At 40.1% G+C, this 16,390-nt stretch overlaps 1 protein-coding gene across 12 annotated transcripts in view; it reads right to left on the reverse strand.

Annotated features, from left to right (window-relative positions):
* LOC138173616 (uncharacterized) overlaps positions 1-13,202 on the reverse strand; it is an 81,488-nt gene extending 68,286 nt beyond the window's left edge. For 4 of the 12 annotated variants that reach the window (XM_069103661.1, XM_069103657.1, XM_069103660.1 and 1 more), the window contains exons 1-2: positions 9,918-13,182; positions 4,157-7,436 (exon numbers count right to left, since the gene is read on the reverse strand). The gene's annotated coding sequence lies outside the window, so the exon portion shown is untranslated. Of the gene's footprint in view, positions 1-4,156; positions 7,437-9,917 lie in introns of all 12 variants that reach the window. The other 8 variants (XM_069103663.1, XM_069103662.1, XR_011171466.1 and 5 more) reach the window with 7 other exon arrangements.
* Positions 13,203-16,390: the final 3,188 nt, after the last annotated feature.

A 16,390-nucleotide genomic window follows, 5' to 3' on the forward strand; every position in this document is an offset into this window, starting at 1 on the left:
CTCTCTCTCTCTCTCTCTCTCTCTCTCTCTCTCTCTCTCTCTCTCTCCTCTTTTCCTGTCCCTCAATTATCTAAGCAAATAAACTCCCATGTTTTTTAAGTGTGGCTCAACACCCCCCCATGGGAAAAATTCAAATTGAATTTACATAATGTCAGTCATTTAAGATGTCCTTCTGGATTTGTCCCCCCTTCTCTCAAATATCCCTAGAAGCATTCAAATAAGCAAAATTGGCACAGATTTGAGAGCTATCTGGTTTTAATTCAGTTTGAAACACATAACAAGAAACTCTAACTACCACTTAAAGAGAAAGCAGTTGTAAATATCAGCTACTCAGTCTCCAGCCTAGAGGGACTTTCTCCCACCGCACTTCTTTCAGTTAAAGCTGGAAGGAAACAGGGAGAGGGAGTGAGCCTCTTCTTCCAGGAGAATGCTGGAAGGGAAATGAACTCAGCTGCTATCAGAAAAAAAAACCCTGATACCTGTTGTTTCCTATCTAGTGGGCACCCACAGCATTTGGATCATTCCTTTTCTCCAAAGCAATGCCTCCAGAATTTGGGGCTCCTCTTTATTCAGGTGAATAGCAGCTTCTCAGGCCATGGCTTGAATTACTCTCAAAATATTCAGCATAAGGAACCCAGGTAGATTCCTGAAACTGTCCAATTTCACCATCATTCTTTATCAGCTTCTAGGTCAAAATCTCGACTGTCTCTAATTGGAGGGACTCCATAACCCTCTTCAAAACCAGTGAAAACTAGAAGACACTTCAAACAACACAGCTTATACCATGACTACCTCTCAGATCACTGTCTTTGTTGAGTTCTAGAAAGGGTACTACATTTCTCCCTCAGGTCAGAAATTTTGCAGTCCCTTGCAGAATATCAAAATATATTTAACATATGAAAATATACACCACAAACATCAAAAGAAACATCAGTACTTAAAATAATTAGGATTATTGCAACAGCATAGGTGATTATTCCATGAAACTATTTACATCAAATGTATATTAGCAATACATGCAGTGGATATAACACAATGCAAAGCATTGCTCAACTGTTTCAGTGGCTAGATGTCCAAATGCATCTCATGATAGTATATGCATGTCTATAGCACAAAAGCAAATAAACACAAAAAGCAAAAGAATATGTGTAGACCTACTAGCATTTATGTGACTCAAAAAATAACAGCAAGATAATCACTAACAGATAATGTAGGACTTATGATGAAAGGTGCTATCCATTTCCAGAGAAAGAATTGGTTAGAGCCTGAATGCAGATCAAAGATATTTTTTCCTTAATTATTTTTTTTTGTTTTTTGTCATATGTTTTCTTTCATGGAATGACTTACGTGGAAATATGTTTTGCATGATTACATATGTATGATCTATGTCAACTTGCTTGTCTTCTCAATGGGAGCAGGGAAGGAGAGAGGGAGAGAATTTGGAACTTCAAATTTAAAAAACAGTGTTAAAATTGTTTTTACGTGTAAGTGGGAAAAATAAAATATCAAATAAGATAAACAAGAAAAGTGTATCACTAACAGATACGCATAACACTAACATAAGCAAATAAGCATATATTATGCATGCAATTAGATGATAATATTAATGTATATATGAAATGTCATGTTTCATTGATATACATAGCATTTCATGTGTAGACATTAATATTTTCATCTATTTGCATGCAGAACCATGCCTGCCAACTACAGTTTCTTCTGCAACACCAAATTTAACTCTGTTCACCAACTGCACAGACCTATTTTTCCTGCAACTTGCTGATCTATCTGTCCCTATACCTGAAATAATTGATGGTATGAAATGACCATAGTCATCACCAGAGCTCTAGGGTTGCAGTCAAAAGCCAAAGCTGCTGAGCCAAAGCTAGGCTGCTCAGCATCTTCTCTCAACACCCAGGAAGTCTCTGCAGCTAAAATTCTAGGTAGGAAAGGTTCTTCCCCTGGCTTCAATCCTCTCCCATGTGAAGGGAGATTCTCAGTTCAAGGCAAGATTGTTGGGTTCCAACCCATGGCATCTTCTCCACATGAAAGAGCATTTTCAGAGCTATGATTGGGTTCAGGCAATCAGTGGTGGTTTATCTCCTTTACTCAGAGGTCACTAGGCACCTTTCCTTCCTTCCTTCCTTCCTTCCTTCTTTCCTTCCTTCTTTCCTTCCTTCCTTCCTCCCTCCCTCCCTCCCTCCTTCCCTTCCTTCCTTCCTCCCTTCCTTCCTTCCTTTCTTCCTTCCTTCCTCCCTTCCTTCCTTCCTTTCTTCCTTCCTTCCTCCCTCCCTTCCTTCCATCCTTCTTTCCTTCCTTCCCAAAACCTTAAATCCAGTTCACTCTGAAGCTCATACATTAGACCACAATAGATCCTTGCCCAAGCTTCACTTAATGGCTGTATTTTGGGCCCTCCTGACTTAGAGTGAATGTTTCTCTTTGAAACATCAACCCTGAGGGTCTTCCCCTCCCAGCTTGATTTTTTTTTCTTTTTTCTAATTAAAGACATTTCTTAAAGAGGCCTATTCCCTGAATAGTCATTACCTCACTCTAATTGAGTATGTGAAAAGGCCTTAGGCCTAAAAGGGCCAGGGTCTCCCACTACATGCTGGGTCATCTCCAGTTATCCTGATGAATATCTGGTCACTGGACCCAGATGGCTCTGGAGGAGAAGGTGAGGCTGGTGACCTTGCATAGCCGTCCCTCATTCAAATCAAAGTCATGTCATTTCCCTGATGCCATGGTCCTCTTGGAAAACTAAGGACAAACACAACACCACCACCACTATGCTAATTGTTCATCCTATTAATCCTGCTCATCAGAGAGTCTGCCTAACTCTAGGACCCCCAGGGTCTCTGGGGCTCTTTTGTAAATAGACAAGTTGCCCAGTCTCTTAAAAATCAAATATAAGGTATCTTACCATTGATCCTCTAACTTGTGTGTCCTTTGGACACCATGGTTTCTCAACATGACTATCTCCTTGTTGAAATCAATCAGTCCACAAGGTCTTGACAATGAACTCAAGCATCACATTGTCATTTGTTTCTGTCAGAGTTCTTCTTAGCTGAAGTTATGGCTAATAGATAATAATAATAATAGCAGCATCTCAGCTGAGAGCTGTACTGGTTATGATAGAAGTAATGAGTGAATGAAGTGACTAAGGAATAAAAAAAAGAAAAAAATATCAAGCACTTACAAAGTGCCAGGTACTGTGTTAAGAGAAGGGGATGCAGATATAAAAGAGAGACAGCCCCTGTCTTCAAGAAGCTAAAATTTTAATGGAGGAAATAAAATACAAAGGGAAATAAGGAACAGGGAAGGGTGAAGTCACAGGCCTGGTGGTTGGTCATAGGATAGCCAAATAAAGCAGCCTTTCCCAAGGCACATGCATGAATGTATAAGGAAAATAACAAGGCAGGTGGCTGTGGTTGCATAAATGTCTAAATGTTGTGAGCTCTCACCATTAGCATGGCTCTAAGGGCAGGAGACAGAGTCCTTATTGGGAGTGGGCAGCAGCAGGAGTGGATGCCCTGGGCATCATGACAGGAAGATGATGCAATCTGGATCCTGTGACTGGCTAGATGGAGTAACCTCTCACTAATGCACAAGGGCCCAGGGTGGGACTTGGAGAATATTTGTGTCCTTTCCAACCTCTATTGTCAAATTATTAGCAAGTATGGTGTAAATAAAGCCTACGGCCATCATTCCTAGTAGGATTGTCCATGTGTATAAGAAATGCCACTGGTGTCTGTGTTCCTAACATGTTCAGCAACATGGGTTTGAAATTGTTGGATTGTAGATCTCCTTGGGAATGGTAGCATATAGTTCTAGATTTCTTGATACCAATCAAAGCTAACATTTTCTTGACTAGTATGCCTTTAAAGTTTTTGCCTTAGGATGGATCCTAGGAAGAAGTTCATATTTTGGGAAATATATCTCTCACAATAGTCGAGCAGCCATGAAAGTTTTCTGGTTCCTAATTGTGTAAGCCTATGTTTATGTGGTAAAAGGATCACCTCTAAGATAGGTTTTATGTTTGTACTCTCTTCTTATAAAGATAAGAAAAAGCAGGTCAAGTAGACAAGTTCCAAAGTCTTGCTAGAGCTTATATTCTCCAAATAGGCCAAATAAGTTAGGAGCACAAAAGAAAAAGGCTTACCCTTCTTAGTGACATCTGCTGCCATCTTGGGCCAGTAACATCTGGTTCCAACTAGCTTCAGGGTTTTCTTTTTACCCATATGTCTGAAGTCTTCATGTAGTGCTTTTATGGTCATAGAGTGATATGCCCTAGGTAGCACCATCTGCTTCCTGGCATGACATGCATATGGGGTACAATACTGAGTTCTCTTGCAGAGTTCAACTTCAGCTGTTATATGAATGTTATATGAATGATCAGGTGCCCTCTAGGGCTGGATCTTGGGTGCTTTAGTTCATCATCTTGCTTCTTGACTTGCATTAATTCTCATAGTCCTCACCTTCAGTACTTCACAGACAAATGAAATGAAGAGGTTGGTTCAAGGAAAGAAGGTTCACACACACACACACACACACACACACACACACACACACACACACACTGTACATGTCTTGTAGAAGGCCCAAACTCTTCCACTTGTTAATGGCCTGCTAGTATTCTCATGATGGTAGACTGTTACCACTGGCTTCTGTTTTTCTGTAAGCCTCCATACACTTACTAGCTATGTGACCCTGAGGGAGTCACTTAACCCTGTTTGGCTCAGATTCTCTATCTGAAAAATAAGCTGGAGAAGAAAATGCCAAACCACTCCAGTGTCTTTGCAAAGAAAATCCCAAATGGAGTCTCAAAGAGTCAAGACACAACTAATCAGCCAGACAACCACAAAAATACATACTGCGGTGATGGTTAAAATGTGAAGATATCAGGTCCCAGTTTGTTGTCTAAATTAACCTGCCAATACCTTCAATTAACCAGTATTAGTCTTTTTTTTTTTTTAAGCAATCAGGGTTAAGTAACTTGCTCAAGGTTACATGGCCAGTTATTTCTGGGTGTGGTGCTAAGTATCTGAGCCCGGATTTGATCCCCAGGTCATCCCAACTGGAACCAGTGCTCCTACTCGCTGAGCCACCTGACTACCCCTGTAACCAGGATTAGTCTTGATCAATGTTGACACACCAGCAATAGTTGATGGATTGGTGTTTACCTTCCTCTTGATGCCAATGACTTCCTTAGGAAGCTTCAGGTTTACTTTGATGTATCCCAAATATGAGTGGTCTTTGGCATTCAGTATACAAAATCCTAATTTTAGAATAGACATAAAAGTCTTTGTCCCAAATATCTCTTGCAAAATGATTGTGATATGATAGTCATTCAAGGTGCCCTATGTAGAGTGGTACATGCCACATTCTCAGTTTTGAGTATCCCTTCACTATATGGTCCAATGATTCTATTTTTTAAAATTTATTTTTTATTTTTGCTTTTAGGAGGGCAATTGGGGTTAAGTAACTTGCCCAAGGTTACATGGCTAGTTTTTGTGTGGGTGTTAAGTATCTGAGGCTGGAACTGAACTCAGGTCCTCCTAACTACGGAGCCAGCGCTTTACTCATTGAGCCACCTAGCAGCCCTGGTCCAGTGATTCTAGATAGGATAGACCCATGAACAAATGATGATGAGGTCATGCTTTCTGTTTTTAGAATCTGGTATAATCTTCATCCCTGATCTTTTCTTCATTTCTCTATGCTGATTCTTTGAAATTCAGTCTTCATGTGCCAACTTTGTAATCCTTTTCTGAATACATTCATCAATCATTTCCACACTCGATTTTAAAAAACTTTTTCTAGTAACTGCACAATAATCAAATGTTTATTCTCTAATAAGGCACTTTCTAGACATGTCTTGTGCCAGACCATCTTTGTAGTCTTCTGCTGATTTGGGTCATTTTTCTCTCAGACTGTATCATTCCTTTTACTATAAGTCTTAATAGTAGGGGAACCTTTCACATCTCAAATTTGGACAGCAATTCTATGTGTTAAATTGTTTTGCTGAATGCAGCAAATGCCATCTCAGCACTCAGCCCAGGCCCAAAAGCCATTCCAGTTTTTGCAGGCATTCCTGATATGTGATTATAGGTTTTTCTGCTCCCAAAAATTTCACAAATTCAAAAGTGGGTCCTCTGATACTTTATACTGGATCAGAGATTGACAAACTACAACCCATAGGCCAGATTCACCCTTTTTTGTATGGCCTACAAGCTGAGTGTTTTTTATATTTTAAAATGGAAAACGTTTAAATGTAAAAGACATTCTTAGCTTGAGGGCCTTACAAAAGCAAGTGATGAGCCACATTTGACTTGTAGGCCATAGTTTGTCAACCTCTGCACTGGATGACACATTTTGTCTCCCACAGACCTCTTCTGGCCTTTTAGTTATTCTACAGCATGCTCAGGCCAAACCTCTGCTAATTATTCCCCAGGAGGACAGGGATGCTTCCCAAGAAGATTCTGAATGTCTAATGAGTGCCTACACCTCCTGCCTCTGATATAAACATACCTCTGAATTGCTCCACTGGCAAACCTTCTTGAGCACGAAATCTTTCAATTCCTTTACTCTTTCTCAAAGGGTGGTTAGAGATCAGTAGCTAGATATATTTCCTACTTCCTCCTCCTTATCTATAGGAGAAGCAGTCACCATATTTTTTACTCTAAACCATTAAACTAGTCCCCTATTTATGTATCCTTTCAAAACTCATGATACCCTTTTGTTTTATACTCAGGGTCTACTCCTAATGTCAGTAGGCCTCTATGTGCTTTTATATCCATTCCATGGCAATACACATCACATGCTGTCTTCATACTTTTCTAAAATTTATTTACTTTTAGTTTACAACATTCAGCTCCACAATCCCTTGAGTTCTAAATTTTCTCCCCCTTTCCCCCATGGTGGCATGCATTCCGATTTAGGTCCTACAAATATCTTCACATAAAACATTAGTCAAGTTGTAAAGAAGAATTATAACCAATGGAATGAACAACGAAAAAAGGAACAAAACAAAACAAAAGAGAGAGAGAGCAAGTAGATTGCTTCAATCTGCATTCAGACTCTGTATTTCTTTCTCTGGATGTAGAACCTTGAGTCCTTTGGAATTGTCTTATAGCCTGGCATTGCTGAGAGGAGCCCAGTCTATCAGAGTTAGTCATCACAGATATGATGTCTCTGTAATTATGTACAGAGTTCTGGTTCTTCTCCCATCACTCAGCATCAGTTTATATAAGTCTCTCCAGGTTATTATGAAGTTCATTTGCTCATTTCTTATAGCACAATAGTATTCCATCACATTCATATACCACAACTTGTTTAGTCATTCCCCAATTGAAGATGCCTCCATATTTGTAAAAGATTGTTTCATAAGGGACATCTGAAATGACAGTGTTTCTTTAAGCACTCAACATGTAGCATCATATGCACTAAAAAAGTAAAATAATGAATCATTTAGTAAACACTAAATATATAACCAAATAGGTAAGCAATTAATAGAACACAAGAGCACATTCATATGCCAGTAATTGGTATGTAACTAATCTACTGCATCCCAATCAATATTATTGGCATATATATGAATATATAGGTGTGTATATATATGTGTGTATATAATCTTAGCAAAACATGGACTTATTATGTTATTGGCAGCACTAAATTTGACATAAAATGAAACAAATTGATTATGATAGAAAATAAGAACATCTGTGAAGCTAAAACAAAACCCAAACATAGCAAAACAAAAATAAAATTTAAAATAGGATTAAAAAAAAACTGGACTGCAAGACTTAGGTGGAAAAAAAATTTAGTCAAGAAGCATTGGTATACAAAGAAAAAGGTATACAAAAAAAGACAGTCCCTGTCCTCAAATGGGAAAGACTATGGGTAAACAACTGTACAAACAAGATGTATGTGTGTGTGTGTGTGTGTGTGTGTGTGTGTGTGTGTAGGATAAATTGGAGATGATAAACAGTTTCAACTAAATATTCCTTAAAAATTATGAAAGGCAAAAGAAAAAAATATTCTTCAAAAAATAGCAAGGAAAGCTAAAATCATTTCCAAACTTAAGAGCCTCAAAGGGAAAGAATATTTTAAAAATCAGCATGAGAGTACTGCCAAAGCAATGCTGGGAAAAATCTACCTCAAAGAACAAGTAATAGAAAGAAAAACTTTAGTCTCAGGTGAGCCCCCACATATAACCACTAGGTCTGAACCATGGCAGGGATGGCAAATTGAGCTGTCAATCACCCCTGACTTCTGGGGACTCATGCCTTGAAGTAATCTCTCCCTATTCATTTCTTAATAACTCCCTGTTCTTCTAGGGTGTTGCCTTCCTTTCAAACCCAAGACACATTGCTTTCTAAGGGTAAGGGAAAAATGGCTGTCCTTAGCTCTTTCTTTGCTTTTTATAACAGCACTGGCCTACTTTACTAGCAGTATCTTCCCAGGGAATGTTTTTTTTCTCTCTCCTTTCTCTGTCTCTGTCTCTCTCCCTTCTGTCTCTCTGTCTCTGTCTGCTTGTCTATCTGGTTCTGCTATTCTCTGTCTCTCTTTCTCTCATTTCTGTTAAATGTGTAGCTCTGAATTCCTAGTCATTTTGTACCACAAAATCCAAACTGCATGTACAAAACCCCAATAATTTAAATCTCTTTCTCTTGCAGAAATATCCCTCAGCCCTTTACAATACCTCTGCATGCATTTATGTAAACAAAGCTGTCATTGATTAACTTTGTGGTTTTAATACAGTTTTGAATGTATAATAAGAAACTCAAAATGTTATTCAAAGAGGGAATATTTCTAAATGCCGGCCACTCAGTACATATCCCCCCACAAGGGAGCTTTGGGGAGTTGGTCTCCACTCCCATTGGGTTGGAGAAAGGGGAAGGACCTAGTTAGTCCCACCCAAAGACACTCATTGATGCCTGTCTGATGGGTACTAGAGGTTTCAGGGCTGTCCATTTTCTGCACAGCAAATGCGTTCAAACCTTAAAGTTCCTCTTATCCTTGTTAGGAGAGCAGCAGCTACTTGACCAGCCCCTTGGGCCCATTTTGGAAAAGTTCAGCACAAGGATCTTTGCCAGGGTTCTGTCCTCACTCCTTAGCTAGTATTGTGTCAAAGCCATTTTCCTATATCTTCAAGGTCAAAAACCTTTTGGGTTTCTCCTTGGGGGATGTAAGGGGAATTGGGGTTTTGATGGGAGGGAGTAGACTCCACTTCCCTCTACAGAACCAGTGAAAACTGAAAGAAACCTTGTCTAGGTCTCAGACTTCCCCATTGAATACTCTCAGAGGGGTACAATGTTGGGATCATATGATTTAGAACTGGAAGGGACCTTAGCCAGGTTGAACCCTTTAATTTTGGCAGATGAAGAACCAAAACCCTAGAATCATTAAGTAATTTATCCAAGGTCACAGTAAGTAACAGAGCCTGGATTTGAACCCAATTGTTCTGACTCCAGATCTGATTTGTTTTCCATTACACCATGATTATTATGCTTATATTACCTACCTCATCAGGTTGTTATAGGGGAAAACACCTTGTAAACTTTGAAAAGCTATAGCAACCTGAGTTATTATTGTTGTTAATGAGAGGCTGGCCCCAGATTAGTAGAAAGCAGCAATCTATTCACAGTATTAACTGAGAATGTAGACACACAACAACTGAGCTTTTTTTTTTTTTAAAGCAAACAAGTGCTCAGGTGTATGCTTGGACAAACAATCATTAATCCCTGAGAGGCACAGCCTGGGATCTGGAGGGCCACCCAAACCCAGCTACCTCAGGAATCCTGGCAACTGGCTCATTCCCTGGTGCCCTTGGCAATAACACTCAGATTGTCATTCAGTGAGCTAGCTCCCAGCCCCAGCCCAGACCCATTTTCAGGTTTGAATGCTATTCTCAGGAGGCTTACTTTGTACACTGAATTCCATGTTTCAGATGGCCCTACCAGAAGTCAGCAGTTTTCAGGTTTCAGAGAGACTAGATCCCAGTTTTTCACTGCAAGCATTCTTTTCCTATAAACCAGAAACCACATTTCAATGGTGTATGGCACTTAGCCCTCTTAAATTATGTCAATAAAAGTCCTGCCTCATATTGTCCAACATTTCCCTTTATCAACTTTACAGCCCCAGAGAGAGGTTAACAACACCCATTCTGACCACTTTGAGAATGCTTGTCCAAGCTGAGAGTCAGTGTTCCGTAGGGTAAAAAGCCCTATTGAAGTCATAATATCTGGTTTTGAGTCCTGTCTCTTCCAGTTACTAGCTATGTGACCTCAGTTTCCTCAGCTCTAAAATGGGAAAAATAATGCCTGCTCTATCCATCTCACAGAGTATTTGTGGATCAAATGAGGTCATGGGTCTGACACACTCCATAAAGAGTGGGAATGGACCTTAGGGGTCATCTAGTTCAACCCTTTCATTTTAAAGATGAAGAAAATGAGGCCCCCAGAGGCCAAAAAATTTGCCCATTGCCTTCTCCATTTCATCACATGTACTGCTGAAACCAGATGGAGGACGTCACACAACTGTGCTGTTTCAGTCCACAACAAATTTATTTCATGTGATCTCACCTGTTAGTGAGATATAGTCAGCAGGGCTTCTTAAACTTTTTCCACTCACGAACCCTTTTCAGATTTTCGGCACATTTGTGGTGGTTGCATGACCCAAGGGCATGAGCAGTGCAAAGTACCCATGCTTTGCGTTCAGAACCAAGGCTGCAGTGTAGTTGTGCAATGCAACACAAGCAAGCACTGCCAGAAACCCCTCAGATCTATTATACATTTGATTTTTAGTTTTGGGTTGTTGCACATTCAGAAATCTTTAACTGTTGCCAAATTTTTTGTGACCCCATATGGGGTCTTGATTCATAGTTTAAGAAGCACTGGATAGTGGATACAGAGCTGGACAAAAAAAAATAGAGACTATCCATCCTGAGCTCTTCCTTTCTCCAGTTCCACATTCCAAGTTACCTCAATATCATCTCTCACCTTTGTTCCAGAATAGAAGGAAGAGGTGTCCCTTCTCCCTGCAAAAAACAACCCTTCTATTTGTATTTTTGACCTCATTCATTCTCATATCTTTTGAGAGTTCGACCCTTCAATCATTCCCTCCTAGTACTAAACTTCTTCTTGTCCATTAGATTTTTCCCTCCTGCTTGCAAACATGCCCTCATCACTTCTATCCTTAAAAACTCTTCACTTGATTCTAGCATGCCCTCAAGCTATCATTCCACATCATTCTTCTTCCCCTAGAAAAAAAGAATCAATACTAATTTACCTCTCATTTAATTTTTGACAATTTGGCTCCCAACCTCATCACTCAACTGAAATGGTTCTCCACAGTTATCTTTGCATTTTAAAATCCAATAACCTATTCTTAGTCCTTTTTCTTGACCCCCCCCCCCAAAAAAAAGCATCCCTTCCTTCTAAACACCATCTCTTTTCTGGGTAGATTTTCCTTACATTGCTTTCTCCTGGCTTTTTTTCTACCTATTTGGCTGCCTCCTCTCAGTCTTTGTTGTAAGGCCATCATTTTTGTCCTACTTCCGATGCTTGAGGGTGTCTCTGGGCTCTTTCCTGGGCCCTTTTCTCTGGCCTCTCTACATTGTCTCTTGCCGCTGGCCTTAACTCCCAGGGGTTCACCAATAACCTCTGTGCAAATGGTTGGTAGTTGTCCTTCATTCTCGAAGAGGACCGAAATGACATTGCTATGTTGGAGTCAAGGTACAGCGTGTCCAACTGGCTGATCAGACCAGTATAGGCTTAGAATGCTCTGCCGCAGGTTGGGCACAAATAGTCCATATGAACATTAGGAATGGAGATGCCTATAAATTTGTGCCTCTCACATTTCTTTTGAACTACTACAATTCTGCTTCACTCATAGAGCACAATGCTGGCATGCCATGCTGGGCAGACCTCTGCCAGTGTATCCCATGTGTAGCACAAATGCAATATTTACAGCACCCACAATCACAATAAAGACTGTGACTATAAGTATCGCATGATGTTTGATCGCAAAATATACTAAACTCTCCAGATAGAGGATAGAACTGAAGCATTTATTTAGAAACCAGAAAACAAATCCCCAAACTAGTAAGCTGATTTCATCAAAGATATTCAAAAGCCATAATAATGCTGAGAGCCATAGCATCCTTCAGTCTTTCCACAAACCAATGACAAAATCAATATCTACTCATGAGCCTATCTGACTTCTTGCCTGAGCATCGTCTGTCCCCCACTGTCTGACTAGCTCTGACCAGCTTCCTGTGGGCTCTGCTTCCCTTCAGCAAACTCCTCCCACCATAGGCTCCATGTGACTATATTTAGCCTTTTAGGGGATCAAGTTTATCTTCACAGCAGGGAAGCTTCCTGTGGGCTCTGCTGCACCCTTCAGCAAATTCCCTCCACCACAGGCTCCATGTGATTACCTTCAGCCTATTAGGGGGCAGAGTTTACTTTCAAAACAGAGGAGGTCTTCATACTCCCCCATAGATCTATTAAAGGGCAGTGAAGGTCTTCAAATTCCCATTCCCATTACACCATGTCACACAATCAAATATGGTTCTCCAGAAAAACCTTGAAAGTGTCCTTGTATCTCTTCCTCTGACCTCCGTGTGAGCGCTGACTTTGTCTGAATTCTCTGTCTATGCATATGCCTCCCAGATCTTTATATCCAGCCCTAATATTTCTTTTTTTAGTTTATTTTTTTATTTTTTAGTTTACATCATTCATTTCCACAAGATTTTGAGTTACAAATTTTCTCCCTATTTTTCCCCTACTTACCACCCCAAAACAGCGATGCCACTGTATATCCCCTCCCCCAATCTGCTGTCTCCCATATCTTCCCTTATCCTCCCTCCAACTTTCCAGCAGGACACAGTGGATCTCTATGCCCCAGTGCCTGTATATCTTATTTTCCAGTTGCATTTAAAATAATAATAATAATAATATATTTTTTAAACGTTTGATTTTAAACTTTTGAATTCCAGATTCTTTCCCTACCTCCCTCGTCACCCACCCTTACTGGGAAGATAAGCAATTCAATATAAGTTGTATATGTGTAACTACGCAAAACATTTCCATAGTGGATATATTGTTAAAGACTGACTATATTTCCCTCCATCCCATCCCATCCCCCCACTTGTCCTATTCTCTACTTTGATCCTGTCCCTTTTCAAAAGTGGGTGCTTCCAAATTCCCTCCCCACTCAGTCCGCCCTCCCTTCCATTATCCCCCCTCTCATCCCCTTCCCTCCTACTCTCCTGTAGGGTGAGATACCCTATTTAGTGTGTATGTCATTCCCTCCCTGAGCCAAGTTCATTGAGAATAAGGTTGATTCATTCCCTTTTGCCTTCCTGTTCTTCCCCTCCATTGTAACAGTTTTCCCTTGCCTCTTCTATATGAGATAATTTACCCCATTCTCTCTCTCCCCATCTCCTCTCATTATATTCTTCTCTCTCCTCTTAATTTCACCTTTTAAGTATTATCCTTTCCTATTCAACTGGTTCTGTATCCTCTGTCTATGTATACCTGTACACATATATACACATTATGTATTCATACTCCCATATACCCTCCTATATAGACATATATATGTATATATATATATATACACGTATATTTAGACACATTTCTATTCCCTTCAACTATTCTCATACTGAGAAAAATTTCATAAATTATAATTATCATTTTCCATGTAGGAATATGAGTAATATATAAGTATTACATATAATACTTATATTATATGATAAATAAATAAAATATAAGTAATATTATAATGTAATATAATATGATATGATATAAGGAACATAAGACTTTGATAAGTTCCTTATGATTTCTTTTCCCTGTTTACTTTCTCATGCTTCTCTTGCTTCTTGTATCTGAATGTCAAATTTTCTATTCAACTCTGATTTTTTCATCAAAAATGCTTGAAAGTCCTCTATTCCATTGAATGACCATATTTTCCCCTGAAACATATTACTCAGTTGGGTGATTCTTGGTTTTAATCCCACCTCCTTTGACCTCCAAAATATCATATTCCAAGCCCTTTGATCCCTCAGTGTAGAAGCTACCAAATCCTGTGTTATCCTGATTGTGTTCCACAATATTCAAATTGTTTCTTCCTGGCTATTTGTAATATTTTATCCTTGATCTGGGAACTCCAGAACCTGGCTATAATATTCCTAGGAGTTTTCTTTTTGGGATCTTTTTTCAGGAGGTGATTGGTGGATTCTCTTAACCTCTATTTTGCCTTCTGGTTCTAAAACATCAAGGCAATTTTCCTTGAGAATTTCTTGGAGGATGATTTTTAGGTTCTTTTTTTAATCGTGGCTTTCAGGTAATCCAATAATTTTTAAATTATCTCTCCTGGATCTATTTTCCAGATCAGTGGTTTTTTCAATGAGATATTTCACATTGCCTTCTATTTTTCATTTGTTTAGATCTGTTTAAAATTATCTTGATTTCTCATAAAGTCACTAACTTCCATTTGCTCCAATCTAATTTTGAAGGAATGATTCTTCTTCAGTGAGCTTTTGAGATTCTTTTTCCATCTGGCAAATTTGGCTTTTTAAGGCATTCTTCTCATTGGCTTTTTGAGTCTCTTTTGCCATTTAAGTTAGTCTATTTTTAAGGTGCTATTTTCTTCAATAAGGTTGTTGACTCTCTTTTCATTATTTCTTGCATCATTCTCATTTCTCTTCCCAACTTTTCTTCCACTTCTCTTATTTGGTTTTCAGAATCTTTCTTAAGCTCTTCTATGGCCTGTTTGGTGTTGGAGTTCTGACTTTGCTGTCTTCCTCCTGTTCCATGCCCAAATCCTTTTTGTCCCCAAAAAAGGAATCCAAAGTTGGACTGCTGTGCTTGCCTTGCTTCCCTCATTTGCTCATGTTGCCACTCAATTACTTTACTTTTGAGCTTTTTGCCATAGTAGAACTCCGCTACCAGAGGGGGGAGCTTTGTCCCAATCACTAGGGTTTTCTCAGCTGCTGGAGCTATTAGTTGGGTGCCCTCTCTGAAGCCTCCCCACACTCCGGCAAACTGATCACACACCCCGGGACCTCCACCCTAGATCACAATCCAGATCCAAGCAGGTTAAAGCAAGAGTGATTACCCGTCAGACTGGTTGCTTGGTCCCCCTACAATGTGCAGACCAGGAGCTTTGAGCCAGCCATGTGGTGGCGGCTGCACAGCAGCCGCTCCTCAGCCACTTTTCCCTCCAGGGGGTAAAGGCCTGACCACACTCCTGAACTCCTGGTTCACAAGGTCCATACTGCATTGACCTCTCAATTTGCTCTTAGCATCTATGGGTTGACAATTCTGGAAACTGCCACCATTGCTGGTGATCTGAAGTCCCTCCAGCCAGCAGCTGGTCAGGCCCTCCCTGAGGCTAAAACCTCTGGCTTGAGGGGCTGGGCTCAGCTCCCAACATGCTGTGTGCTGGCCGCTTCCTGCTGGCCTGCCGGGCTGTCCTCAGTGGGATGTTAGCTTCTCTCTGTCATTTTGTGGGTTTTGTGGCTCCAAAGTTTGTTCAGAGTCTCCCCCTACATGAATTGGAGGAGGTGGGAGCGGGAACCCCACAGAAGTCCTGTTTCTACTCCGCCATCTTGACTCCTTCCCCCCTAAAATTTATTTAATTCTGGTCCCATATCATCAATTACCTATTAGACATTTCCAAATTATGTCTGGTGGGCATCTCAAATTCAACATATCCAAAATATAGTTTATTATCCTCCCCCTTTAAAAAATTCTTTTTCTCTTTCCAATTTCTATACTTTTTATGAAGACATTATCATTCGAGTCTTCTAGATTTATAACCTTGGAGTCATTCTCTCTTCCCCTCCCCCCACTCTTCACATCTATTCAGCAGCAAAGGTCTATTGATTCTGCCTTCACAACACCTATCCCCTCTCTGCTAACATGGCCCCCGTGCTAGTTCAGACTCTCATTTTCTCTGCATCCTGGGCCATGGCTAATCATCCTGACTTTTGTCTTGCCTCTGGACTCAGAGGATTATGGAGGATGGAATGAGGATGATGCCTTTTTGCAGCTCTGCCTCACTTAAATCCAATTCACGTGTTAGTCAAGGCATCCCCCTCATGAAATTATTGGTCCTCTTTGGGAATGAAGGATGAACAGCATTACCTCTCACTTAGACTGTTAAAATGACCTCCTAAATTGTTTTCCCTGCATTTATTTTCTCCCTTTTCCTGCATCTATCCTTCACACAGTTGCCAAATTGATAGCCCTAAAGTACAGGTCTGATCATGTTACACCCCTACTCAACTGGGGCAGCTAGGTGGTACAATGGATAGAATACTGGGCCTTGAGTAAGGAAGACTCATCTTTATGAGCTCAAATCTGACCCCAGACACTTAGCTGTGTGA

This window comes from Petaurus breviceps, unplaced genomic scaffold, assembly GCF_028583685.1.
Source record: "Petaurus breviceps papuanus isolate PSGF00001 unplaced genomic scaffold, PetGlider_PUasm1.0 612, whole genome shotgun sequence".
NCBI classification, from domain to species: domain Eukaryota; kingdom Metazoa; phylum Chordata; class Mammalia; order Diprotodontia; family Petauridae; genus Petaurus; species Petaurus breviceps.